Source organism: Protomyctophum bolini, assembly GCF_963924005.1.
Source record: "Protomyctophum bolini genome assembly, chromosome: 16".
Taxonomy (NCBI): Eukaryota; Metazoa; Chordata; class Actinopteri; order Myctophiformes; family Myctophidae; genus Protomyctophum; species Protomyctophum bolini.
In genome coordinates, this window is record NC_137877.1 from 25169714 (window position 1) to 25196915 (window position 27202).

The window sequence follows — 27202 nt, forward strand, 5'->3', positions numbered from 1 at the left end:
TTTGGGAGAATCCTAGCCCACTGATTACTGATGTTTTGACCTATACTAAAAAGTGGTCAATTTCTAATACATTTCAGAACATTTCATGTTTCTAAAATAGGGATGCCAGGTTGAAAGGGGTAACCTGGCATCCCTATTTTGCAATATTTTCAGTTTCTTTCACGAATTGTATTAATAGTTTAAAAATAGCAGATCTACAAGCTTTCATTTGAGCTTTCATTTTGAGCTTGTATATCGGATATTTTTTTAAGTTTTTGAATGGGGCATAATTATATAATAGTTATTCAGAAATAGGGAGTCGGGACACATCGGCTACATGATTACAGACGCCAAAAGGTTTAATGGCCAATATATCAATCTCGTTCTACTTAACACATTTTTGAGCACCACGATTTGTTTTGTCATCCAGTGGCTTGGCTAGATTTTCCCGATTAACTAGTTGAGGCACCAGCTGATGACACGCTCATGACATTCCATCCTGACTTTTGCCCCCTGGACACCCGAGTCATCTTGCTCTTGTCGGCCCTGTCACGTGCGTCACCGCTTTAAAAGTTCAAGAAGGATGACTTCACACCATTGTGAAGGTTAAGTCCCCTTTTCATCAACTCCGAGCCGTTCCAGTTACATGTATTCATCAGAGTTGTTGTGATAATAGTGACGGATAAGGGTGACACATTTGATCGAGATGACATTTAGCCTATCTATCTTTTGCTCTCAATCTAGAATTAAGCAACAGAAACCCTTACAGCACTGCACATTTTAACAGCCGGTGACAGACTGCCGTATTTTCCGGAAGTGCGTTATTTGTCTATGGGAGCCGGCAACTACTGGTGATAGCAGGCGAAGAGGCGATAGTCGAAAAGTTGGCCTAGGAACGTCATTCAAAAACAGTTTATTTCTTCTTTTGGACGACATCGTCCGGTGATAGCCAATCAAATTCATGTGTTGCTTTGTTTACCCTCCACGTGGTACAGTGATACATTTACATTACATACTGTACGGTTATGACCGCAGGAAACCCACTAGGAAATGTTTATCGCCCAGAGTCGACCGCTGTTCGAACGTAGGGTTAGATATTGCACAGAGATTAATGCAAGCCAGAAGATTAGCATAGACTATGTTCAGTGGGTAACCCTATATCAGAGTAATTGAGTAAGAGAGTGGCGACTCCCATTGTAACAATAGAAATGCTCATTCTATCTCAATGGTATAGTTCCAATGTTTGGAACTATAGCCAATAAGCACCCGCTTTGCAGCGAGATCAAAGCGTGTCTTACTAGATTACTCTGCCCTATATGAATCATAATTATGCAATTATTCCCAATTTAACTGAAACGACTGGTTTAACAACAATGCAGGATTATATTAGGTGAGGTAACAGAGGTTGAATGCTGAAGGTTTGGATGGATCAATGGTGATTCGTTTTATTAATTATCTTTGTCCTCGTTTAAAGTCTACTGTTAAAAATGAACCGGGCACGGACATCGAATATTAAGCATTAACTGACCTGTGAGATATGTGAGTCAATACCCCTCAACGCATGATGTATGCATAGGGATTTTTATTGAATTTGGAGATTCTTACCATTAATTACTCACACCAGTTGCAAGACATGTTATACAATAAAAACTGTAAGATTTCTATCACGACATAGGGTATCCACTATTTGAAAGAAATGACACCTACACTTACAATATAGCTGCAGACTTGACTCTGTTTTGTGTGAACTCACCCACCTTTTTACTTGTAGAACCATGATGTGACATAAAGATAATATCCACTATTTCAAAGAAGTGTCACTGACACAATATAGCTGCTGACTTACTTAGTGGTTAAACTGATGTTGGAATGTTATCGGTGTACCTCTAATTACCAAACAATACATTAATGGCTGTAACATTTCAGATAATAGAAGCAGTAATTTTGTAGAAAAAGTGAACCGGGATTTTCTTTTTTTTCCAGCACAGTGCTGCGTCAGATGGGAAATTTAGATCGGTCAGTTAACAGGCACATCTTTAACAGTGCTTTAAAAGTGTCTGCGCCGTAACCACAGTGATTACTCACCGGTCAAGGATGTCTCAGCTTTCACTGTGCATAATTGTTGCTAGCACTTGACATATATTATGAAAGCCTTCTCGGTACAAAAGCTGAGAGATTTTTAGGTCTTATAGTGTGCAGAATAAGTTTTGAAGGTCCAGACAGATGATGTTCTTCTCGGTTCCATTTTTATTGCACAGAGACAACAGCTTCACGGCTCCACCACCAACAGTCTCACAGCATCGGAGTGACACACACAACTTGCGTTCAATGGGCTCTATGCACACAGAATACCTCTTCCTACTTACTTCACAGGTGTTACCGATGATGTACGATTTCCATATAACCAAATGGACCTTACGGCTTACGCGTCATTGTGGCGCAAGTGATGGCGCAAGTGATGGCATTATTGCCAGATCAGCTTAAAATTCTCTATATAAATTCACAAAACCTCAGCTTGCGCAGCGTCGGGTGTTGAGAACCGACTAACCGCGTAGTCGGCTTATGGGATTGGCCGAGCTCTTCATCATGTTTGTGCCGTTGCACCAATATAAGAGGTAGTGTGTACAGTGGGACTATGCCGTGCCAAAGTAAAAACAAAAATTATACTGTCTAGTGTCTGCTAATCATTTCATCCATTGACCACGTGCGAGCGTATAGTCAATATGTGCACATCTGAAAAAACCTGCACTACAGCACTGCGGGTAATGCATATCCGGGTGGGGCATGCATTACCAACTCGCATCATTCCCAACATTTCTTGTTTGTTCCCAGAGTAGGCCTTTTGGGACCGATCTAGTACTGTATAATACAATACCAATACATAGTTCTGTACAGTTAAGCACTCACATTACATTGAGAATGTTTTGCATGATTCTGCATTGCTCTGTTCATCCCAGATCAGTGAGAGCTACAGCTGTTTGTTTTTGAGCGGTGCCTAACTGCTCCAATGAACAGCAATGTGTATGTATCCCTGTGTCTGAATGAATGTATTCTGCTTGAGTACGGCAATACCTCTGGGTGACCTAAAGTGTCACTGTTGAGCAGCCCAACACACACACACACACACACACACACACAAACACACAAACACACACACACACACACAGCCTGCACCGCTTCGGTCAGACGGGTCTGCCCCTGGTCGGTGACTAGAGGGGAAGTGTTGTCTTCCATTTTCACTAGTACACATGCTGTGCTTATTTATTTATGTACAATAAATGGAAATTTTACATTATTATTATAATACATATTGTTATACATTTGTTTTGTTCACATCGTCTCCTTCAGGACTTTGAGGTACCCAGCCGCAAATGAAGCACGGCTGTAATGTAGGATGAAATATTTATCTCACATGCATCTATACTGGCAAAGGCCAGACACCCAAAACGTGCGTACAGCTCAATGACTGTTATAATATTAATTTTCCTTCTGCTTCTTTGTAGTCTGCAGATGGCTAACAGTGGCGCAGACAATGGTGGCAACTTGTATGATTTATGAGGGCAGTGTTTGATGTCTTTGTGGCAGAGATGAATGGGACTGGTGTTTAGTGAGCCAATGAGCTGTGTGTGTGTGTGTGTGTGTGTGTGATTGGCTGCAGCTGCGTGTGTATACATGTTGGCGCTCGTGGCCGATCATGACCCTGTCAATGCAGCCATCATGGAAACTCCCATGTGATTGATTGCTTGGTGGCAGTTACTTATTGTCCTCCATCACTGAGCAGGTCCTCCACTCAACTCCCCCCCCCCCTCTTATTTCTATGACGGCCAATTGGGGGCTCAGCACCTCCAGTCCTGGGATTGGGCTCAAGTTCTTTGTCTCTCCGAGGCAACTTTGAGAGTGAATTGCTTCTTTTAACACGTGGTGTCGGAATCTTTCAGAATAAAGGCGCTAGAGAGCCAAGCAGATGAGGGAAGTTTTATTCTGAAAACGCCCGTCATCCCTTTCTAGTAAGTCTGATCTCTAAAGAAGAAGACCCGGTTAAAGACCAGAGGGGACAGAGCCTTTTCCGTCATAGCCCCCACATTATGGAATGCGTTCCCCCTCAATGTCAAACTGCCCCCCTCTATTGAGACCTTTAAATCCCACCTAAAGACCCACCTTTATACCTTGGCTTTTAACCCCAGTTGAATGGTCCATGTTTTGTATCTCCGTTTTGTATTGTTTTAGTGCGTTTGCTGTTGTTCTCTGTGTTTAGCTACAGTGTATTTATTTTGTCTGCCCCCCCCTGTAATATCTCCAACAACCCCCTAGGGGTCCCGGATGCCCTGTAGGAGACCCAGGTTGTAGAGGGCAAAAAGGACTCGGGAGGGGACCAATTATAAACCTCTTGGGGCTCCCCGGTCAACGAGGTATATAGTAGGGAGGTTAAATGACAATGCCACGGCAGGTTGAGCTCGACAGTATGTATTGAATTACATGTTCAAATATTAAACACGTATTCAATGATGAGGCATTGCCTCATTGAATACATGTGCCTGTTTGACACAACACCACGTCCTGGACATGTAATATATTTGACGCATGAGTTGTGTGTGATGCGTCATTTTAACACACGATATGAGAAAAGCCCCGGCCTTGCGTGCGTCCTCTCTTTATCTGGCCTGCCATGCTTCCTTCATGCTCGGTCACCCAGACTTAATGCTGCGAGATGGAGAAACTGGGAAAGAGCAGTCAATAGCTACTTACATGGCATGTTTACTGCATTATACTGTATTTTCCTCCTTTTTTGCCACAGGGAAAATAAAACATGTAGATGTCCTAACATTCATCTAGGGATGGGTGATATGGAAAAAAACTTTTATCAAGTTGGTTGTACAACGACCTACAAAGAAAGTAGAAAGTATAAATTAATGTGCATTCACTGTATGATATTCACGATATGTACGATATCTCTGAAACGGCATATCGTGGGGACATTGTATAATCTCTAAATTAAAATTTAGTATGTTAAAAAAAAAACATCAGATTTTTCTATATTTATGAATTAGCTTCAGGAATGTCGGCTCTTGCGGTTATACATCCTATTTTCATATGGAAGATTAACATGTACTATGATGGGTCTGCCACAGCATGGAACAGCATATATACAAGACCCTTCATTTAGCACAGGGGGGCGGGGGGTAATCTGCCTTGATTTTTGACTCGTCGGTATGTGCATTGCCATTGTAGTGAGAGAGAGCAAGCGAGAGATTATGTCCTATAGGAGCATCAAGGTCATAGGATATAGACCATAGACTTGCCACATACATCATATTATTACCAAATCCCAATTGCTGATATTTATGAGTGCTATTGAGTGTGTTACACTGGAGTGTGTTACACAGGAATCTCATGCATATGCGCGTAAAGTGGATGCAACGCTCCGAGGCGTCATTTTAAACACTGCACATTATTGGCTCCCGGGCTGAGGGGTATATACAACACATTTTGCTAATTGATATTAATTAATTTAATTATCTGTGTGTTTTACACCCCAGGCACCCCCTCGTTGCTGAAATGTATTTCAGATGTTGTCACCGTGTCACTCATAACCCTGCAGTCCTGCAGCATGCCCTTCATGGCTGCTAGGGGGAGGTGACAACTGCATGTTCTTCTTCTTCTTTTCCTCCCTCCATGCTATAAAGGGGGGCTGCCCAGTCCCTAGCCTACTTGCTTTCTCTTTTATTGCATAGGTTGCAGTCCCACCCCCACACACCCAGGCTACTGCTATCCCCTCTCTCTCTGCAACCCCTCCCCCCACTCTTTTGGCTCAGAGTAGTCGGATTGCAGCAGCATCACCCAAGTCTTTTGTTAATTATGCTGCACTGCTTTATTGTAATCTTAACATGCTAAGTGGACAATTTGAAACGCATTGAAACTTTATCACATACACACAAGCTGTAGCGTTTAATGTCCTTGCACACAGAATTCTGGCAATTCTACTGCATGTGAAACATAATGGGTAGACCAATGTTTTCTACTGTGTTTGTATATTTCATTCAATTTCTTCCTTAAAACCATTTCAATGCAAGTCCTTAAAACCATTTTAATGCAAGTGAGTGCTCTCTGCGGTCACACATATGTAGACTTCATATGTTTTGTTGTTTGTGTTGTTACATTTCTAACTAAAAGCATTTCTTATAAGTGATCTTTTTTTACCTTATGAGATTAATGGTCACTTAAGGTTCCATCCTGTTCATTGTCAAAACTGTACAAAACAACATTAAAATAACAATAATAATGTCCAACCTTTAAAATCTTCAGGAACATTTTGCCATGCGTGTGTGGCCTGCATGCATGCATGCATCCATGTACGCCGTTTCAGCAACCCCCCAATCATCATGCTCCCAAGAGCACACACTCCCATCTGGGACTTATATAAAACACTATAGTATTCTGCATATAGACTGTCACAGAGCTGCTTCTTCTTTATATTTTTAATTTTTCATCGTAACTTCCAACTGAACTTCAAACGCATTAGTTGTTGAAGTGACTCTTGGCTCTTGAGGTGACCGCTCTGATTCACGTTTTCCTCAGTGCAGATTTTCCCCGCCAGTCTTGGGATTCAGATCGGCAGCCTTCCGGTCACATGGCCATACTTGTCTTGCCTCCGGGCTGCTGCCCTGGTTCAACCGCTGAATCATCAGCTTTCATGGTTGAATCACTGCCTGCTCATTCATGGGAAAAAATACAGTAGGGTACAGTGCTGCACTTACGTAAATACGGCATTATTATTCACTTATCCCCGTGATCTGTGGCTATACGGAAAGTTGCCCCATTTCCCTCGATAGTCTGTTATGCTGCACATTATATATAACACGCACACATATAATCTCACGCAGACCACTTCAGTGCATTGAACAGGGGAGGGCTTTCTCTACTCTGTGAATGAATGGCCCATGGATGAATGGAGTGTGCTGTGCCATAGTGAGGTCGACAGCCCAGGGAAGATTAAGAGGAAGCACATCAAATGTACGAGAACGGAAGAGGAGGGCGTGGGGGGGGGGGGGGGGAGACGAGGGGAAACCGATGATGTTTCAGGAAGACCCAACGCATTACACTTGCTTTGAGAGAATTATCCATCAAGAAATACACTCACAACAAAAACACACACATGCAGATGATTATGTTTCATTAACAAGTTCTTACTGGTTATTACTAAGCATTATGAATGCTTTCTGGACCCACTCCACATGCACAAGTTAGAATCTTAGAAGTGGGTCCAGCTCTTGAATCTCATTCGGCTTTGCTGCCAAATCCAGTCAATATACTTAGTGACACGACTTCATTGTTTCAGTGGTATCTGTATATGGACAGAGGGTGAATTGTTAAAGGGGCATGAGTTCTGTGCCGCAGTTTCGATTTTAGTCTGAAAATCAGACTAAATATAGCCTACTGACAGTGACAATCAACAAATAAAAACTAGACTAAAATGTTAGGCAAGGACTAGTGAAAAACTAATAATTTTATGTTTGGTTGCGCTCGGGTGTTGCACAAAATAGCAAATCTACAAGCTTGTAGATCGGCTATTTTCAGCATGTAAGTGTAGAAGCAGCCATTACGTCGAAATACGCCCAAAATACATTTTTATCTACTAAATCAACGGTGGATTTAGTCGGCTAAAACTAGTCTAACACTAAAACATTTCAGATGACTAAAATGTGACTAAAACTAAATTAACTTTTATTCAAAAGAATCAAAACTTCTGTGCCGTGTAGTGAGCTCCAGCGCCACAAACTGAGGGAGGTGTCTCACGTAGTCTCACGTAGCCAAACAACTATTCCACAATCTCCAAATGCTATATTCAGTCTGGAACTACACCTCCCGAAATCCGAGTAAGGAAGCTGCCATTTCCGTTCAAGAAAATATATTTTTTAATGTATTTCCTTTCCTGCTAAGCAACAAGCTATATATGCTTAGATTATTTATATTTATATAAGGATAAATGTGCGCGACTGCAAAGACAAAACGGAAGTGGGGAGGAGGCTCCACTTCCGCTTTATATTTTACTCATGATAGAGCTTCCGTTGCTCCAGACAGTATGACGGAAGCATTTGGAAATTGCGAGAGGCAACAGTCTCGCAACGTGAGTCTAATATGGAAAGGAAAGGGTGGAGCTGAATTTGACATAAAAGCTCTTCTAAAATTGTCCCTCTAACAGACGAGCGTCACCACAAGCCAGGCCTCTCTTCTCTCGAGGCCATGCGTTCCAGCTGGCGCCACGCTCATCAGTGCTAGTGGTGGAATTAAGTACTCAAATGTTTTCAAATAAATGTAGTGGAGTAAAAGTACAATATTTGCCTCTGAGATGCAGTGGAGTAGAAGTAAAAGTACTGGAAATTGGAATTACTCAAGTAAAGAATTGTACTTAAGTACAGTACTAAAGTAAATGTACGTAGTTACTTTAGACCACTGATCTGGCTTTCTGGTGGTAAAAGCTCAAAGTACACAGAATTCCGTATCAGAGGGTGACAGGGTCATTATAACCAAGCCACCTGCTTCTTATAAAATCCTGTCGGCTTGGGTAAATTACATTTTGTGCTGATACATAGTAACAACACTGATTGCTGTTGTCACGCAGAAATGAGCACATGCACAAGGAAATCGATCGGTGGTCTAAATCTGTACCGTGTCTTTCTGAAAGTAAGTATTTTTGTAGGTCTTTTTCATCATTCCGATATTTCAGTTGAGCATGTGTAGTATAGAGCAGTGGGTTCCCAAATGTTTCAAGTTGAGACCTAAAAAAGACATTAGATTTGCCCGGGACACAAACTAGTGAAAATAGCTGATCTACAAGCACACAATGCGAAGCTTCACAGATTAGCTATTTTCAATGCTTCTTAATTATTATTATTTATTATTTGTGGAGTTTCTTAGTTAGTTTCATTTATTGTCCACGTGTGGAAATTAGTCTTCGGTCTCAAACAGTAAAAAACAAACAGTTACAGTTAACAGCAAAACACTATTTTCTCATTGCAAAAAAGTGCAGGACAACAGTGGCAAATACAGCTAATCTAGTGAGACATGGTATAATTTAGTGCCTAATGGCATTAGATTTGAGGTCGCACAGCTTGTAGTCACGATGCATAAAAAAATAATAATGAAATAAAGGTTTTTTTGCATGGTGATTCGTGACTATAAGCTGTGCGACCTCTCCTTTTGTCTCCCGTGGGCCCTGAACCTCCCCACTATTGGTGAGTGCTCCTACCTCTTTGTTTGATCATAGATATTTTTTAATATATTTTTTTAAATGTAGGAAAAGAAAAAGCATTTTTACTCTAGTGGTGACCCTTACTAATGGGTCCTGACCCACTGTTTGGGAACCAGTGGTGTAGATCTATATTGGTCTATATTGATGATCAGTCAACAAGAGAAGAAAAAAGTGGAATGTCCGATTGTCCGCACACGATATAATTCTGCTCCCCGTCTTTTTTATTACAACCTATAAATACAACAACGTTTCGCCCCTCCGGGCTTTCTCAAGTCAACAAGAGGCCTCCATTTTTCAGGTTTTCTGAGGTCAGCATTGCAGTGTTCGGCCCCGGATAACATCTACAGTACGCCGTTCTTCAACTCCCTTCTCCCTTAACACATTTAGAAACCTTAAGGTTTCCGACAACGTTTTGATCATTCAACTATAAGAAGTGGAGAGATTTATAGTGATCACACTGTTGACGTATTGATGTTGCTAAGATACCTGTGTGCCTCGGGACAAGTTGACAGACAACTTGATGGATTCTGTCTAGTTAGATGAGTGCCCCTGGGTACGGTTTGCTTTGCTTTGATTTGAGGTGTAGCGAGGTTGAAGCGGATCTACAAGCTCATAATGTGTCGCATCGTTGGTGCATTGTGAGCTTGTAGATCGGTGATTTTCAAATGGTCAAAATGTATATACGGCTGACGTGGTTAGTGTATGTTTTGTAATAATAATCAAAATCTACAAAGTAACTAGTAACTCAACTTTTCAAATAAAAGTACAATATTTGGATCCGAGATCCGAGTAGTGGAGTAGAAGTAAAAGTATTGGAAAGTTGTATACAAATAACCTCAAAATTGTACTTTAGTACAGTACTTAAGTAAATGTACTTAGTTACTTTCCACCGCTGGCAATCACAGCGTGGGACCTAGAACAGAAGGCAAGCTGCACTCTAACAAAAGCTGACATGCTCAGACTTGACTAAATGCGTCAATGAATCAATATTTTCATGCACATACATAACAAGGTTAACAGCGACACATGCATCATGCTAACAAAAGCCCACATGCTCAGACTTGACTAAATGTGTCAATGAATCAATATCTTTGTGCACACATACATAATACAGTTAGCAGTAACACATACAGTACATAATAGTTTACTCAATTTGAATTGCACTCAGACTCCTGAGTGCAAGTGAACGCAGAGTGAGCGAGCTGTTGAACTTTTAATTAGTGTGACAGCTTGAGTGCATTATACGATTGTTATTTGTTATCAACGTGTGGCACCACACAGTCATGCCCCTCCATTTCCTCTCCTAGTAATTCACCAATCACAATACTATTGTCCGCAAAGTGATTCCTGAAAATTGTAGCGATTCAACTCTAAAGAAGATCATTTAATTTCATAAGACGGCTGTGATTTATTCAGAATTGATACATGCAGAAAGGGGAATAAACACGCCGAATGTAAAACCGCGTCATTAGGCTATAGCCTTCACCAACTTCCTGCCTTTAGTCATGCTTATTGTGAGGCGGCATGCTTCATTCTGACTCGCCGGCAGATTGGATCCAGGTGCAGACCCCATTGGTGTGTTGTGCATTTGGATCCAGGTTGAGACCCTGTCCGGCTGTGTGTTTACATGTGTGGGACCGTAGCAGGAAGAGAGGAGGGTGAACCGATGCCCCCCCCTCTCTCCCCCAGGCTTAATCCATTTAGGCCTGACGTCGAAATAAAAACTAAAGTCTTCTGAAAGAATATATGTTCAATTTTCAAATATTTGTGCCGCATTTTCACGATTTTTCAAAAATAGCAGACCTACAAGCTCGTAGATCTGCTATTTTTCAATAGCTAAAGCGCGCATGACATGCACGCATGACAACACCAAAATGGGTTCCCGCCCAAAATGGGTTAATCCATTAAGACCTGACGACCCGATTCTACAAAAGTCTTCCTATCCTATCCTATAGAAAACCTATGTTTCTATATCAGTGGTGCTCAAACCTTTTCATGTCAAGAACCCCTAGAATTATATGTATTTGGTCAGTCGACCTCCATCTCAAAATGCGTTGTTCCAGGGACCTCCCATAAGCAAATATTTGAGTTATAAACGTTTGCTGGGAAAGAATATACTGTATATTCAATTATAATATTTGCACACATTTTCACGAAAAATAGCAGATCTACAAGCTTGCTATTTTACATTTTTTAAGTATAAAATAATGGTTAAAGTGGTTAAAAGCTGAAGCGACACAGATGCGTAGCAGGTCTTGATGGCTTAAGAGGATGTGCGCTAACCTATCCCACGTGTTGCATCCAACTGGCATGAAGCTTCTCCAAGATTAGATTAGGTAAAGATTTGGCATAGTTTGTTCATTCAGTAGTTATTAAGATGTCACGAAGGCGGCTTTGTATTGTAAACAATTTGATAAGGAGCATTCACTGATAGACGATGCTCGTGGTCTGTGGAGACACACACACACACACACACACACACACACACACACACACACACACACACACACACATATACTACTGTACATTGCATAGTGCATACATGTAACACATTATTAACACATTATTGTCATACCCATAGGGAAGCCGTGGCGTTGCAGTGTTCATGACGGGATCAAGAGAGAGAACCCTTAACACAGCTGCCCTGTTGAGTCCTTTATAATGAGAGGCTGTGACTCATAATCTATACTGTGTACCAAAGCCTGAAGGCTAATCAGGCTGTGTGTGTGTGTGTGTGTGTGTGTGTGTGACTGTGTGTGTGACTGTGTGTGTGTGTGTGTGTGTGTGTTTGTGTGTGTGTGTGTGTGTGTGTAAATGTTTTTCCGTGTTAAAGGGTGTGTGTGTGAGGGGGCTGTTTCCATGTGTGTGTTGGTTTCGTGTGTCAGGCCAGGTTTTTCTAGAGTGACTCTCAGACATAATTGCTACTGATGGGCTGGCAATTATTTGTTGTCAAGTCCTTGTATTCATCACTGTGTATACTAGCACTTGGCCTTTTTACCGTGCTGTCAACTGCTGCTTTTCTATATGAATGCCGTTGCGTGTCTAGATGTGCTTTAGTGTTGGATTAATGTTATCCCTAATAACAGGCCGCCTGTAACATTATGTTTGTTAAATAACAGAGCATAAAGTACCAGAGGTGCCAATATAGAAAAGATCAAGAGAAGATTTTTTTTTGCTAGAGCTTGTGAAAGCTCATTCCTCCAGACAATGAGGAATTGACCTCAACCAACATGCACATACAGGACAAGGACATACATGCAGAATGGTAAAGCAAATCATAATGTGAACTATCCTGATTCTGTGCCAAGATCCCAGCCACTATCATCACTCTCAATTAATTCACCTCAATGTCGAGATGTCCTTGACTAATGCAAGATCCAGCGATTCCAGTACGGCTGCAACTAACGATTTTCATAATCGATTAATCGGCCAATCGGAATATGGCACTCATACATTTGATTTTAGGTTATTTTAGACATGTTCTGACTAACAAAAAATACATTAAAGATGATATTTCATTAATAAAGGCTTCTATTCAAATAAAGCCACCATTGTCGCTACTGTGCATGTGCAACCATCAGCAGAATGTAAGGGAAGAGAGATGGCTCACTCCTCTTTAGCTTAGTTACATTTAACACTGGAAAAAACTATGTTTAAGTGGAAAAACACCCACAATGAATTGCGAAAACCTACAGTAATTAGTTACCGATTTGATTATGATTACTAAATTAGTTGGCAAGTAATTAAATAATCGATTCGATAGCGATTAATCCAGTTCCAGTAGGGCAGTTCAGAAGCCACAATGTGAGAGATTGTGAGCACAGGCCAGGGTATCTCCTATAGGTATTATACAGTGTGTATGCGGAGCAGGGCATCATCCAAACGGAGCAATGCTCGAGCAGACCTTCAGTGGATGAAGAAAGGGATTCGGGGGAGGGGTGGGGGGAGCCTTACATCTTCCAACTACAAGAATGAACGTCTTTCACCTAATGGATTAGTGGCATGTAATATTATTAACTGCTACTTGTGTCTTGGCATTGATCAGCTGAAATCTCCTCTTGGTGTTCTTCCGGAGGCCGGGCCGGGACGCTGACGAGCTGCTGCTGCACCAAGGTGGTGCACACAAGCCTGTCAGCAGAGGTGTCAGAAGGGGTTATTTATGTGTGAAGCAAAAAAAAAGAGGAGGTGCGGAAAACCAGGCGTGGGGGGGGGGGGGGGGGGGGTTGAAGAGAGGAAAGGAGGAAGAGATGGGTAGGCGGTTTGAGTCATCATCACATATGCCTGTTCGCTCACAGCTCACACGTGTGCACAGCACACTCAAGGATCCATGCAGGCGAGCAACTATAGATGCCAGATTATGCACAGTTTTGTGTGTATGTGTCTGTCTGTAGGTCCATTTGAGCATGGAATGTGCTCAGCTGATTGGCTGAGCACGGAATGTGATGCATGATGCTGTATGATGATAACAAGACTAGAGTGCCGCTCACTTCACACGAGTGTGATTTTTTTTCTCAGAGACTCCTGGCCCACTGTTTGTTTTTACAAAAGAAAAAGGTGTGATGAAACAATTTAATTGTGAATCTTGCTTGATTAAATTGTTATGAATCATGTTTTCAGGGTTCTTGGAAGTTTCATTATGAAAAACAAAGACCCAATCTGTTAACTAATTTGATTGTGAACCATGCTTGATTAGAAATGACAAATGATATCACTCTGATCCTCCCGTAGGCTCATTAATTAGCATGGCGCTGCGTTGATGAAAACGGAGGTGTCTTTGAGAGCTCTGTGTTTCAGAGAAAGGACAGAGAGTCTTCCCTCCTGCGGCATTCTGAAACTGATTTATCCAGGGAACATTTGCTGAGCATGCATGCTCTTTCCCTCCCTCCTGTAGTTTCACATTCATACAGATAAACACACACCAGTCGTTAACCCATTGAGACGTGCGAGACCAGATTCTACATGTCTTACAAATAATGACAGTTTTCAGAAAAACCTATTTTTCTATATCTGTGTTTCTCAAAGATATTTCATGTCAAGGACCCCTGTATTTGGCTGCCGACCCTCATCTGAAAATCTGTTGTTCAGGGACCCCTCAGAGACAAAGATTTGAGTTAAAATGTTTGCGGTGAAAGATATTCAGAGATTTGCACACATTTAAATATATATATATATATATAAAATAGATACAAGCTTGTAGGCACTGTAGGCACTATGAGCTTGTAAATCTGCTATTTTTCAACAGATAAAGTTTAAAAGAATGGTTAAAGTGGTTAAAAGCTATGGTGACACAGATGCGTTCCAGGTCTAATTGGATTAAGCAGCACAGCTCCACTGGAACGACTTGGACTGAAATGTGTGTGAAATGCGATTAGTAAAGCAAATATAGAAAATATGAATCCTTCTCTTCCCAACTCAAATAATTCTTTCCCACCTTGTACTGGGATTCCAGGACCCCGGCAACCTCACTAATCACTCAACGTCATAAATGGTTCCTTGGGCCCAGATTCACTATTCAGACACTCCGGCCCAACTACTGACCACACGTTCCACTTACCCGCTTGGGCCCGTTCAAATATTGTGCACATACACATCATTGTTTTCCCTTGTGAGACTAGTGTTTTGTCAGTGATTGTGTTTTTTGGTGAAAGCTTCTTGTTTAATTACCGCTCCAGGGTTCCGTGAGCCCGATGAATCATTAGTTGAAAGGCAGCTGCGGTAGAAGGGAGCCGTGCGCACCTGCAGTTCACTGAGTGCAAGCGTTCACAACAGTCTGCAGCGGCAGCAAATATAGACTAGAGCAGTGTTTCTTTCGTGCATCTTTGTGGTAGATTATTTTTTTAGGATGACCGGTCTCTTGGCCAAAGTTGCTTCAGACTCACTCCCAATCTTCTGCCGTAGTTGGTAAAAATAATTGTTCATCTAATTTCTTCCGTACATAAATCATGAGTTCTGCTACATCACCCTGCAGTTGTTAACTGACTATCCACAGCTTGACTGTGCTGTGTATGCCATCTAGCATTATCCCAATTCAGGTCTAACATTGTACTGTACCTAACCAGAAAGGGGCTGTCTGTGGAATGCATGTCTTTGCAAGGTCGGGTGGCCTACCCAGGGCTGTGTAAGTCGTGTGTTTCACAGGGTTCCCACTGTCATGACATTTCTGGAAACGTTTTCCAGTCCTGGAAAAAGGTTTGGAATTTATCAAGGGTTCTGGAATTCATCAAATGTCCTGATTTATTTTTTTGGATATGCATTGTTTTTAGCTATTGATTTAGTTCATAAAAAATGTACACGAAACATGTACATGAAATATGTAACATAAGTTGTTTAACGCCGAACGGGCTGCATGATTGCAGCCTAATGTGTACCGGGTCCGGACGTGACAAAAAGAATAGCTCACAACATAGCCCTAGGATAGGTAGTTGGAATTATACCTTTCTATATTCTATGCTTTTTTTTTGTTTTTGTTAATATAGGCCTAGAAACTGGGTTAAATATACTGGAAAGGTTTATGAAATTAATTGGTAAAAATGTGTGGGAACTCTGTTTTCAGTCGCCAGGGCCCGAGGAATTACGTTTCTATGACGGTATGGTCAAAACTGAAAGCTGCTTTTGGAGGTGTGCTCAGTAGAGGACCCTCATGTCATTGACACAAATATAACATTTTAACAATCATTTGAAAATACCAGATCTAAAAGATCAGTATGTGTCACGCAGTGTGGCACATTCTGAGCTTTTGCTGTGAACTTGTGTGAAGTTGTTCAGTGTTAAGTGGAAAGTGTCAACAACACAGCCAAGAACCACCACAGCATTAGCATTTTGGGCATTAGCGCCTATTACCACTCACCTCTCCCATTCCCCCCATCTTAATTTTGATGGTGAAGGCATTTTGGCACACAACACGCACAGTTAGCCATCAGCTGTCATCCCAGCCACCAACCACCACCGAAGCGTGTAATGATTTGTTGGAGATCATCTGTCAACATCAAAGCATTGCTTGCTCTATCAGTTTTAGCCCCTGAAACATGTCTGTTCAGTTGTACACTTGCGGGGCCACGCAAAATTTTAGGTGACAAGCTTGTTCGTTGTGGTGCATCAGATTCTCTAGCTAGATTAATTTAGTGTTGTATATCTTTATGACGAGGTTGCTTCTGTCAACCACTTGAGCCCTAGCATCCCACTTGAGCCTTGTAGCGTGTACATTCAGCAAAATGATGCGCTGGGTTGCAGCGCAACATGTATTTCCAGCAAAGATATTTAGTGCCCTTGAGAATCCAGTCATATAAACGCTACCTGGCCCATGGGAACCCGGTCAACTAAATGTAGGATTTTAAGTGTCATGTGGTCATGTCTGAAATGCATGAATTTATCTTCCTTTTCCTCATCATGTCTTTCATTGCTTGTCTGTACAACTTAGCTGGACAGTGTCCAAAATGTGTATAGAAAATGTGCAAGGATGTTGTTGTTTGCATGTGCACCCTTTAGTGCACCCACGTGCACCCTTTTGTCCCAACATGAGCTGGCATGAAGTGATCAAGCGTAACACTAGTCCTTCTGATGCCTTCATTGTAATTTATTCACTATACTGAACATACGATACTCTGATAGAAATACTTTTGACCTTTTCATCTCATCCATACTCCTTTTAGCATGCGGAGATGCATTGTAGTCTCGCTGGCATTATTAAAAATGAATGGTCATGGATATACACGTGACAATAATAGATCATGGTTTAGTATCCTCGTCTGTGTCTCCGTTCCAGGCGAGAAGGGCGTTGTGAGGCGCATAATGTTGATTCTGTTGGTTGATGTCGGGTGATCCTGAGATTTTTCTCACACGTGCGTTGCGCAACCTTCCAAAGAATCGCAGCATTGTCTTACTGGGGAGCGAAAATGATATGAAGATATTGTATTTTTTTAGGTCTGGCACATAATGGTCTCTTTCACTCTAAGGCAGTGGTAAACATTTGTTTTCTAATTTATGGACTCATTGATTTTTCATTGATTTCTTCATGAAATTACAAAACAAACAAACAACTAAATTGTAATTGATGAAATTAATGCTTAATTGCTTTTTGGCAAAGTTTTTAATAATTGAAAACAAAATGTAGGAAATCAAAATAAAGGGATCCATACAGATTGGTCCCCGACCCAGTGTTTGGGAACCACTGCTCTAAAGGATGTCATGAGGCAGCAATTTTGTGGGTGTTTCTTCTTATTATTATTGTTTTTGCTGTAAGAGCATCAGAACTGCTGACACGCCACAGATTGAGCTCATTAGGCCTGTAATGGCTTGATTGTGTCTGCTTGGCCATGCTACGAGTGTCAGTACAAAATTATAGCAAGGGACAGAGCAGGAGCTAATAAACCCTCTATTCCAGGTAACACACACTTAAACAATACTAAGAGAGCTGAGTGATCTTCAACCGCTTATCCGGACTTGGGTAGTGGAGGCAACAGTTCCAGTAGAGATTCTCAGAGAAACATTAGGAACCTCCTCCTGGGGGATCCTGAGGTGTTCCCAGGCCAGTGTGGAGATGTAATTCCCCCAACTGGTCCTTGGTCTGCCCCGGGGTCTCCTCACAGTGGGACGTGCAGCGAGGACCTCTCTAGGGAGATGCTCTGGGGCATCCGTACTAGATGCCCGAACCACCTAATCAGGCTCCTTTCCAAGCAAAGAATCAGCGGCTCTACTCCGAGTCTCTCTCGTATGACTGAACTTCTCACCCTGCACTGATGACGCTGCAGTCATGTAACTGTAACCTACATGACGGGGAGATTTTCTTCGATTAAGTTCATGGGTACACTGTAAAATGGGTCGACGTCATTTGGCTGTAACGATAGAAATGTTCTTCCAGATTCATTAACATTGAACGGCCCACCGGTTGTTGTCTTAAGTTTGTCACGATTGACATCTGCGAGTGTGTTTGGCTGGCTGCCCGTGTAGTGTTGCAAATATACTGTAGGTAGCAAGACTGCAGTCTCTGTGCAAACCCCCACGGAATCACTGGAATTGTATTTGATGGGAATTGCAGATGCTGTGGTTTTCCCAGCAGACTTAGCAAAGGGGTGAAAACGACTGCCAGGCCTAACCGCATACAGTAATAGTCCCTGACATGGACGCCCCTGCAACAATGGGGTCCATTTCTAGGGTGAAACTGAGGTTATCACCTTCCATTCCAGTAAAAATAATGTCTGCTGGTGTGGTTTTAAAATAAATATGTTCATGTTTTAGCCCTTACAAGAGCAGGCCCATAACCTCCGCTGGGCATTCGTACCAACATTTTACCGGAAATGTGGGTTGTTGTTTGTTTGCTTTTTAAGACTAGGTTTGTTATGCCGATATATTTAAATGGTGTTCATGAATCCCTAGAGAGCAATCTTACCAGCAGTGGTGAATGATGTCAGACTGAAACACCAAACTAATGTGAACTAAGTGAAAAGGTGCTACAAGTGCAGGCTATAACTCTATAATTGAGAGGTCTAACCTAATTATAAGGCATTTTCTCTAGTAAACTTGACTTGAGTGGCCTTGGTCGGTCCGGTCTTTAGTCACTCCACATCAAATCTCTTCGGTGAAAACTGATCTATAAGCTCACAACACGTCACATCGCAAGCTTGTTGATCACCTGTTTTCGGCAAATCTCCCCCAGAATAGGGATGGTAGGGTTCACGTTGCTTCTACTGTTATCATAACCGTGTTATCATAACAGGCTTGCGTGCTTTTGCCCCAATTCTGTCACACTGATGACAGTTTTCCGTATCCCAGCTTTGCGTGAGGGGACGGGACCTATCACGGTTTCCACTGACCTGTGGAAATACAATATTTTAACTAAGTGCAAGGCCACCCTGTCCTCTTTGCGTGTGGCAGTGTGTGTGTGTGTGTGTGTGTGTGTGTGTGTGTGTGTGTGAGTGTGTGTGTGTGTGTGTGTGAGAGAGAGGGAGAGAGAGAGGTCTACAAAGCAGCCCATGAGCTGCATTGAGTTCACAAATATAACGGCATTGCATGCACTTTATTTCTCTCTGAACAGATTAGGATTAGCAAAAAGGTGGAAAAAGATAATATTGTGCTAGCTACATAATATCTGTAGTTCTGTACATCAATATAAATTAAGGGAAATGTTGGGCAATTACACCTGGTGTAGGAACAATCGCCATAATTGAGTACTCGAGATAAAGAATTAAGAGTATGTAAGCAATGCTTTTGGTCCTACAAGGAACAGCACACGTCTTTGTCACATCACGACTAATTTGTTAGTAGCATTACACCACTGTGTGCGTCAATTTAACAACAGAAACAAAAATGCACAAGAACAGATTGGATCATGACATCGGTTACTGGATGTGGGGTTAATGGATAAGAATTGCATTAAAATGTTGCATAGAAGAGAGATAGAAAAGCTTTCAAGTGGTGGATGCCTTTAATATGGAAAGCCAGCTATACACACATGGCATCATCAGAGCATCTGGTGTGGAAAACATGGAAACAGAGGGTGAGAAAAACAACTTGTAAAAGAGAAACCCTTGTCTTCAGTTTAATTATCCAAAGAGGGAAGAGCACCTTGGTAGAAGTCTGGAATGCAGATGCCGCACGCACGCACGCACGCACACACGCACACGCACACACACACACACACACACACACACACACACACACACACACACACACACACACACAGACAGTGAGATGATGTAATCCATGAATGGAGATTGCTCTACCCTGATGCACGAGAAGATACCATATGGTCTGCAACAAACACCCACATACGTCTCTTTTGATTGGTTGAGCCAGCTCATTAAAGTGTGGACCAGAATCTAAGCTGAACCTGTGATGTCTCCCCTGGAGACATCACAGGTTCAGCTTACAGAGTAAGACCTTTTATTTTTATTTTTATCTATTTGTTTATTACATTTATTTTCCTGGTGCTTATTGTTTAATGCAAAATGCTAGCAAGCGCTTACTGTTGCCCTGGTGTATGGTTTGTACGGGATCATGACCGGCTTAAGTTTGTCCGACCGTTGTTCCATGTCCGACCGTTGTTAAGTTTTGCTGCCACTCTTAATTCACCAGATATACCCTTGTCAATTAGACATTATTTTTCCCTTTTCTTATTTTTTTTTCAAAGCACAGTTCGATACACCCCGTTTTCTCCTTGAGTCTCCTGTAATGGAATCACACTCAATAATGTGATCGGACAGCAGGGCAGCATGCGTGTACGCACTTGTGTGCTCACACGCATGCGCACACAAACACACACACGCACGCACGCACGCACGCACGCACGCACGCACGCACGCACGCACGCACAGACACACACACACACACACACACACACGCACACAGGCACACATCCTCACATACTGCGAGTCCAGACTGTTTACCGCCACTCTGCCGTAACCACTTTCAACCTGGCATTTGCGACGTGTTCTTTTGAGCTTGTAGATTGGGTATGTTTTGGTGGACAGCTCAAAAGTATCACAATTCACAAATAATTGAAAAAAGCTAGTGGATTGTACCCTTCGTACAGCAGTGGTCTTCAACCAGTGGTGCGGGTCCATTCAGTTTAATTTTACTCTCAAGAGTTACATTATTGTTAGTCTACAAAATTAGAGCATGTAAAATAAGTGTTATTTTGATCAACGTTTGCCTGTTATTTCTCCTAATGGTACCAACATAGCATAGAATTGTGGACAAAATCTAAGCTAAATGTCGAATGGTGGTCCGTGGTGACTGGTGAATAAATATTTGATATGAAACGGGTTGAAATGCACTGGTCTACAGAGTGATGGCGGTCGGAGTCACACTGCCACCGGCAGGGTCACAGAACACGGGCCAGCAGTTTCCTTTTGCTTGGCGTGGTAATCTTGCGAGGTCCCGCACACCGCCTCTGGGCACTCTGGGGCTTGTTTCTCTTCTGAGCAACTTTAACCACATGAACACTAGCAGCCCAGTTCTTTCACGTCATAATGGGAGGAGCATTTTCCAAATTTCCAAAAATAGATAATGTGTTATATGATTGGTGAGAGAGAGCGAGCGAGAGAGAGAGAGAGAGAGAGAGAGAGAGAGAAAGGATGGGGCCATGTATACAGATTACAGACCCCCGGTCAATGAAGTACAGTGACTTACTTGACTTAATCCTCTTTACCCCGTCGAGGGGCATAGGGCGTCCACCAGAGCTCTCCATCTCACTCTCTTCTGGGCCTTCACTTTTGCTTCCTGCCAGCTCATCCCAATGTCCTTTAGGTCCTGGAGAGTGGAACGTCTCCAGGTGTTTCTTGGCCTACCCTGTTTCCTCTTACCCTGTGGGTTGTAGTCCAGGGCCTGTCTTGTGGTGTTATCTGTGTCCTTTCTAAGGTGTGGCCTATCCAGTTCCACTTTCTCCGTTTGATGGTACTATGTAGCTATACTATCCATAACTCCTCATTTGTTTTGATGGGCCACCATAGCTTGAGGATGTAACGCAGGTGGTCAATGAAGTACAGTATATAGGGTTTAAAGTGGTTAATATCCTTACTTAACCCATTGAGACCTGAGACCAGATTCTCCAAAATGTCTTGTCTGACAGTTGTCTGACAGTTTTATCAGTGGTGCACTGGTCCTTAAACCTTTTAATGTGAAGGACCCACAGAAGTATCTGTATTTGGCTGCGGAGCCCCATCTGAAAATATGTTGTTTCAGGGACCCCCCAGAAGCAAATATTTGAGTTAAAAACGTTTGCTGTGAAATAATATATATTCAAAGATTTGCACACATTTTCACAGCTTGTAGATCTGCTATTTTTCAACAGGTAAAGTTTAAAATAATGGTTAAAAGCTAAGGTGACACTGGTGACACTGATGCAGGTCTGACGTCCTCATGCAGGTGACGTCTAATTGGGATAAATAGCATGTATCATTCTTCCCCAAACAAAGTACATTTACTTAAGTACTGTACATAAGTACAATGTTAAGGTATTTGTACTTTACTTCAGTATTTATGTAAAAACATTAGTTAGTTTATTTGTAGATTTTGATTATTATTACAAAACTTACACTAACCACTTCAGCCCTATATATATTTCGGCCATTTGAAAATAGCCAATCTAAGCTCACAATGTGTCGCGATGTGACACATTGTGAGCTTGTAAATTTGCTATTTTCACTAACCTAAAAGAATCACCCAATGTTGTACCTTGTACTGTATATTTCCACCCACAGGTGCCTTAAAATAGCGCACACGACTGTCCTAATATCGGAAAATAATCCATAAGCGATCCGTGAAAAAAAGAAAGAAAAACAGAGCCGATTGTATTGCGCCACCTCCAACCATGGGATTCCATTGTGGGGACTTTCCACTGGCCACGGGGAGAGGTTTTTTTTTCCGGTCACGTGATCCAAACATGTGACACAGGACCCGCGGAAAATGTCTCATAAGTTATCAAAAGCGCCCTCCAGGCTCAACAAAACAAAACTCTGGCTTCTCGTGTTTAGCGGGGAAAGACACTATCAATTAACTGAGGTAAACTCAGGTAAATTTTCAATTTCTGACTTTTACAGTACTTTGTGAGTACTTTTTCCACCATTGGCTATGCTCTGTGTGAGTTTGGTCACTGAGGATTTTATTCAAATCTCGCAGTCACAGATTGAGTTAATTATAGCATGGAAAAGGAAATAGAGGGGAGTAAATCAACAACACCAGCTTGCACAATTGTCTTATTTATTTTCCTCATTTTAGTCGTTAACCTTCTGAAGCAGAAGGGTAAAATAACCATAATGGCTATGATGTGCATACCGGAAAATAACGAGCGCTCCTTTACAAGAAATGGAATTAACAAGCGCTGCACACACGTTTCATCAATTACATTTGGTTTTGCGACACTGCCATGAGGGATTCTATTGCTTTAAGCATTCACAAATCAATGCCTTCAATTTGATATCATTTTCTGTGCTCTGCAGGCGTGCTTTGTGGTAGCTGGCTGGCTGCAGGACTGCAAAGGATTGGCAGATAAGACCCGCTCCCTACCGACTGCCCCAAGAAAGAGTAAGTTCAGCACAAGGACATTTATACACACCGGTTTCGCACACTGAAAATGACTGATCTACAAGCTTTTGTAGACTGGCCATTTTTCTGCACACAACAAAGTATGAATCAGGCTTAACGTGACTCATAAACTCAAACCTATGCATACTGTATGACTTATGCAATTTCAAATATTTATACAAATGACTTTTGTAAAGAGTGCGCCACTGTTTAAATACCAAAATAATCATAATTTACCTTCTCTTAACAATTTATTAGAGCGCATGCTGTCTCATGTTGGAATTTAGAAATGCTGATGAGCACAAAGTAAGAAATATTGGCCTATTTATTGATATTTTTGGCTGGTCTTGACGACAAAACTCTTTCCACGAGCACATTGGAACCAGGATAACCACTTTGTTTTTGCCTGTCTGGGCTGCTTTTAATTTAATCCAATAATAACTTGTAAAATACAGGTCAGTACAGACCTAGTTGTGGCAAATCTCTTTAGTGAGGAAAGTGCAGAAATGGAAGTTGCTCTCAGGAAAACATGAAACACACACACACACACACACACACACACACACACACACACACACACACACACACACAGTCACACACACACACACACACACACACACACACACACACACACACACACACACACACACACACACACACACAGTCACACACACAGTCACACACACACACACACACACACACACACACACACACACACCATTCGTTTGACTAGCAATATCCACTTGTCTTTGATAGTGAGCTCTGGATATGTGGATAGGAATAGGATTATCCAAGATATGCAGATTGTTTATTGTTCATCCCTTTTTTAAAGGTTGTATTTTGGGCTTGTTGGAGTGCTGGATTGTTGACCATTATTATTTATCTACTCATGGAAGTGGCAACGCAGATAAAGATTCTTTAAAAGCGTATTTAGGAGATCCCTTGCAGCATATCAGCATAATCTAAGTCTTTTAAAGCCAAATACCAGTATTTCACCATTATTTAGTGCAAATCTGACCATCTGTTTTGTGAACCCATTGCAATTAGAAATGCAGGCTCACTCCCAATCTTTCGCCGTAGTCTGAAAACCCATACCTCCATCTTGGCCCGTAGCACTTGCACTAGCCTCGATGATCTTACAGGTGTATGCAAAGGCTAAATTGATGTAATTTAGATTCATAATTTTAAATTTAGCATTTTATGTAGACGTAGCACTCTACAGTATAATGTACTCATAGCCTCACTGTACAGATAATCCACTGTTAGACAGATTTTAGGTTCTTAGGTTGCTTAATATGATTCTTTATGATAATGTCTATGTATTTGATGTATTACCATGTGTTGTTCTCACTTACTTTTAATCTCTCTGGATTATGCCTAAATTGTAAATTGTGGACAAAGAAACCAGACTCTGCTAGCATACTGCTATCATACAAACCCAAGTTTTCTGAACCTTGCTCATGCTGTACTGAACAGCCTCGCTGGAACAATCATGCGTGAGGTGCCTTTCTCCTTCCCCGTTCAGTGTTTCTCCATTGGTCCAAGAATTAAAACCAGGTACCTCATTCCACAAGCTGTCTCTCTTTAGCTACTGCAGTCGGCGTCTGCATATTTTGTTGCTTGCTTTGGCAGCAGAACGTTGCATTCCCTGGCGATATTCTTTGGACAACACAATCCAATCATCCCGACGATGAAGCCAGTGATAGCTTGCTATCTCTCAAAACACAATAAAATCAAAATCAAGGTAATTCCTGGATCAGAGTCTGGTTACCATGGGAAAACGTATAAGCCTTGAACCGACTTGATGATGAAGGTAGTGTTATGGTGGACTAAGTACATTTACTTTATTAAGTACTGTTTTGAGGTATTTGTACTTTACTTGAGTATTTCCAATACTTTAACTTCTACTCCACTACATCCCAGAGCCAAATATTTTACTTTTACTCCACTACAATTATTTGAAAAGTTTAGTTTCTAGTTACTTTCTAGATTTTGATTATTATTACAAAACAAACTTCAGCCCTATATAGATTTTGGCCGTTTGAAAATAGCCGATATACAAGCTCACAATGTGTCACGATGGGCAATGTAGTCATTTACTACACTGCAATGTAGTAAGGACGATTCCACCTCCAGGTTTTGGGGGAAATGAAAGGCGGGGGTTTTCAGACAAATCTCCCTCATCTGCTTGGCACTCTATAGCGCCTTCTGAAAATATTTGAAAAGCAAGTATTTGAGTATTATTAAGTAAGTATTTGAGTAATTTTTCCACCACAAGGAGGACGGTTGACCGTGTGTCCGTGGTCCGTTTCGCCCAAGGATACGACAGCTTCCTCCATCGCCCCGTGGTGCGTTTTGCCCAGGGATACGACAGCATCCTCCATCGTTCCACACCTTCAGCAGGCAGCAGAATAACCTTCTTCTCCGTTCATCTCTCCCCACAGGCTTTAGAGGAGTGTGCTTGTCTTCAAGTTTAGATATTTTTAGAAAAGCTAAAAATGGCAAGAGATCATGAATTCTTCCTCTCTCTTCTGTGTCTTGCCTTGCAATTTGTAACCCAAACCCTTGGGTTCTTGAGTGATGAGGGATGATTCGTTATACAATAGGGCACAGGAATAAACAGGAACCCAATTCCCTTTTTGGGGAATTGCAGCCGTTTGATTTTTGCTGCTGTTGTAATCGGGGACGGATTAACCCCTACGAGGGCCCCTGGGCCACTAATATTCGCAGGGCCCCCATATTTCCGTGCTTTTATCATCTTTTTAACCTAAATTTAACGGGGAGTCTGTCCCCGTTACAATGTGCTAGACCCCTGGGAGATGGATTGCTATGAGGTGGAGCGCCCCACCTATCAACAGCTTCCAGTACTTCCCATACGACTTGCGGCACCCGTGCTACTCACACGCCGAGTTGGTGAGAGGCTGAGAGCTCTACCGACTGAGCTACCCAGACACGAACATGTAGGATCGCGTTGAACTTGAACGCGAACCTACATATATCGTTCTCACTCTTCCTCGCTGATAATGACGAGAGGAGACAGTCACTGGCCTGCCTCGTGCGTGTCTCAAGTAGCCTCGATGTTCCGTGCGTGGATGATGGGAGGAAAGAACTGCGTCGCGGGCCACGCTTGCCGTAAGACGTGACTGTAAGCCTCGTCTCCTCATGCCCCCACAGGCTGTTGGGACGGTGGGGCCATGAGCCCAGAGGCGCTGCTCATGTGACGGCGCCACGGGTCGAATGAGATGTTGTGGAGAAAGGAAACATCTTAACGGCTCTCTCACTCTGTCTGTCTCTCTTCTCTCCCCTCTCTCTCTCTCTCTCTCTCTCTCTCCCCTGTATAGTTTCCTCCCATTCATCTAATGAAAATATTCTACTATAATTGTAATATATCCACTGAAAGGATATTACAACACTGCTTAACAGACATAAACTCTTGGGTCACTCACACCTGAAGTGTGAATTTCGTTTGTGATGAGAGCTGACTGTAGCTATGAAGTGATTTTTAGGTTAGCTCATTTCTGTAATGAAATACAACATTAGCGGAATAATAACCTGACCTTTACAAAAAAAAGTAGCATTATGTAATTTTGAATGGCCTTCCATCAAGTGTGTGTGCAAACACACGCGCACGCACGTAAACACATTTGTATGCCTGCAGAGTTACACCGTGTAAGAAACCTCTTTTACACACATACAAAGAACAGAGGCTCCATTAGCAACGCTGAATTTTAAGTATCTTAATCGTGTATGTGTTTGTGTGTGTGTGTGTGTGTGTGTGTGTGTGTGTGTGTGTGTGTGTGTGTGGCGCCGGTCACACGGCTTATTCTTTTTTTTTGGGGGGGGGGGGGGGGGATGCACAACCCATGGCGTTCTTGTCTTCCCCTCCTCCCTTCGCCTCCGTTACCGTAATGAGCGTTTAGTGCAGTGTATGCAGGTTATCTGCTAGAGTACATG

General features: G+C 42.1%; 1 protein-coding gene across 2 annotated transcripts in view; it reads left to right on the forward strand.

Moving 5' to 3' along the window:
- The window catches only part of adarb1b (adenosine deaminase RNA specific B1b), a 155946-nt gene that overhangs the window by 25994 nt on the left and 102750 nt on the right, over positions 1-27202 (forward strand). For both annotated transcript variants that reach the window (XM_080786398.1, XM_080786399.1), the window contains exon 2: positions 23164-23248. The gene's annotated coding sequence lies outside the window, so the exon portion shown is untranslated. The remainder of the gene's footprint in view (positions 1-23163; positions 23249-27202) is intronic.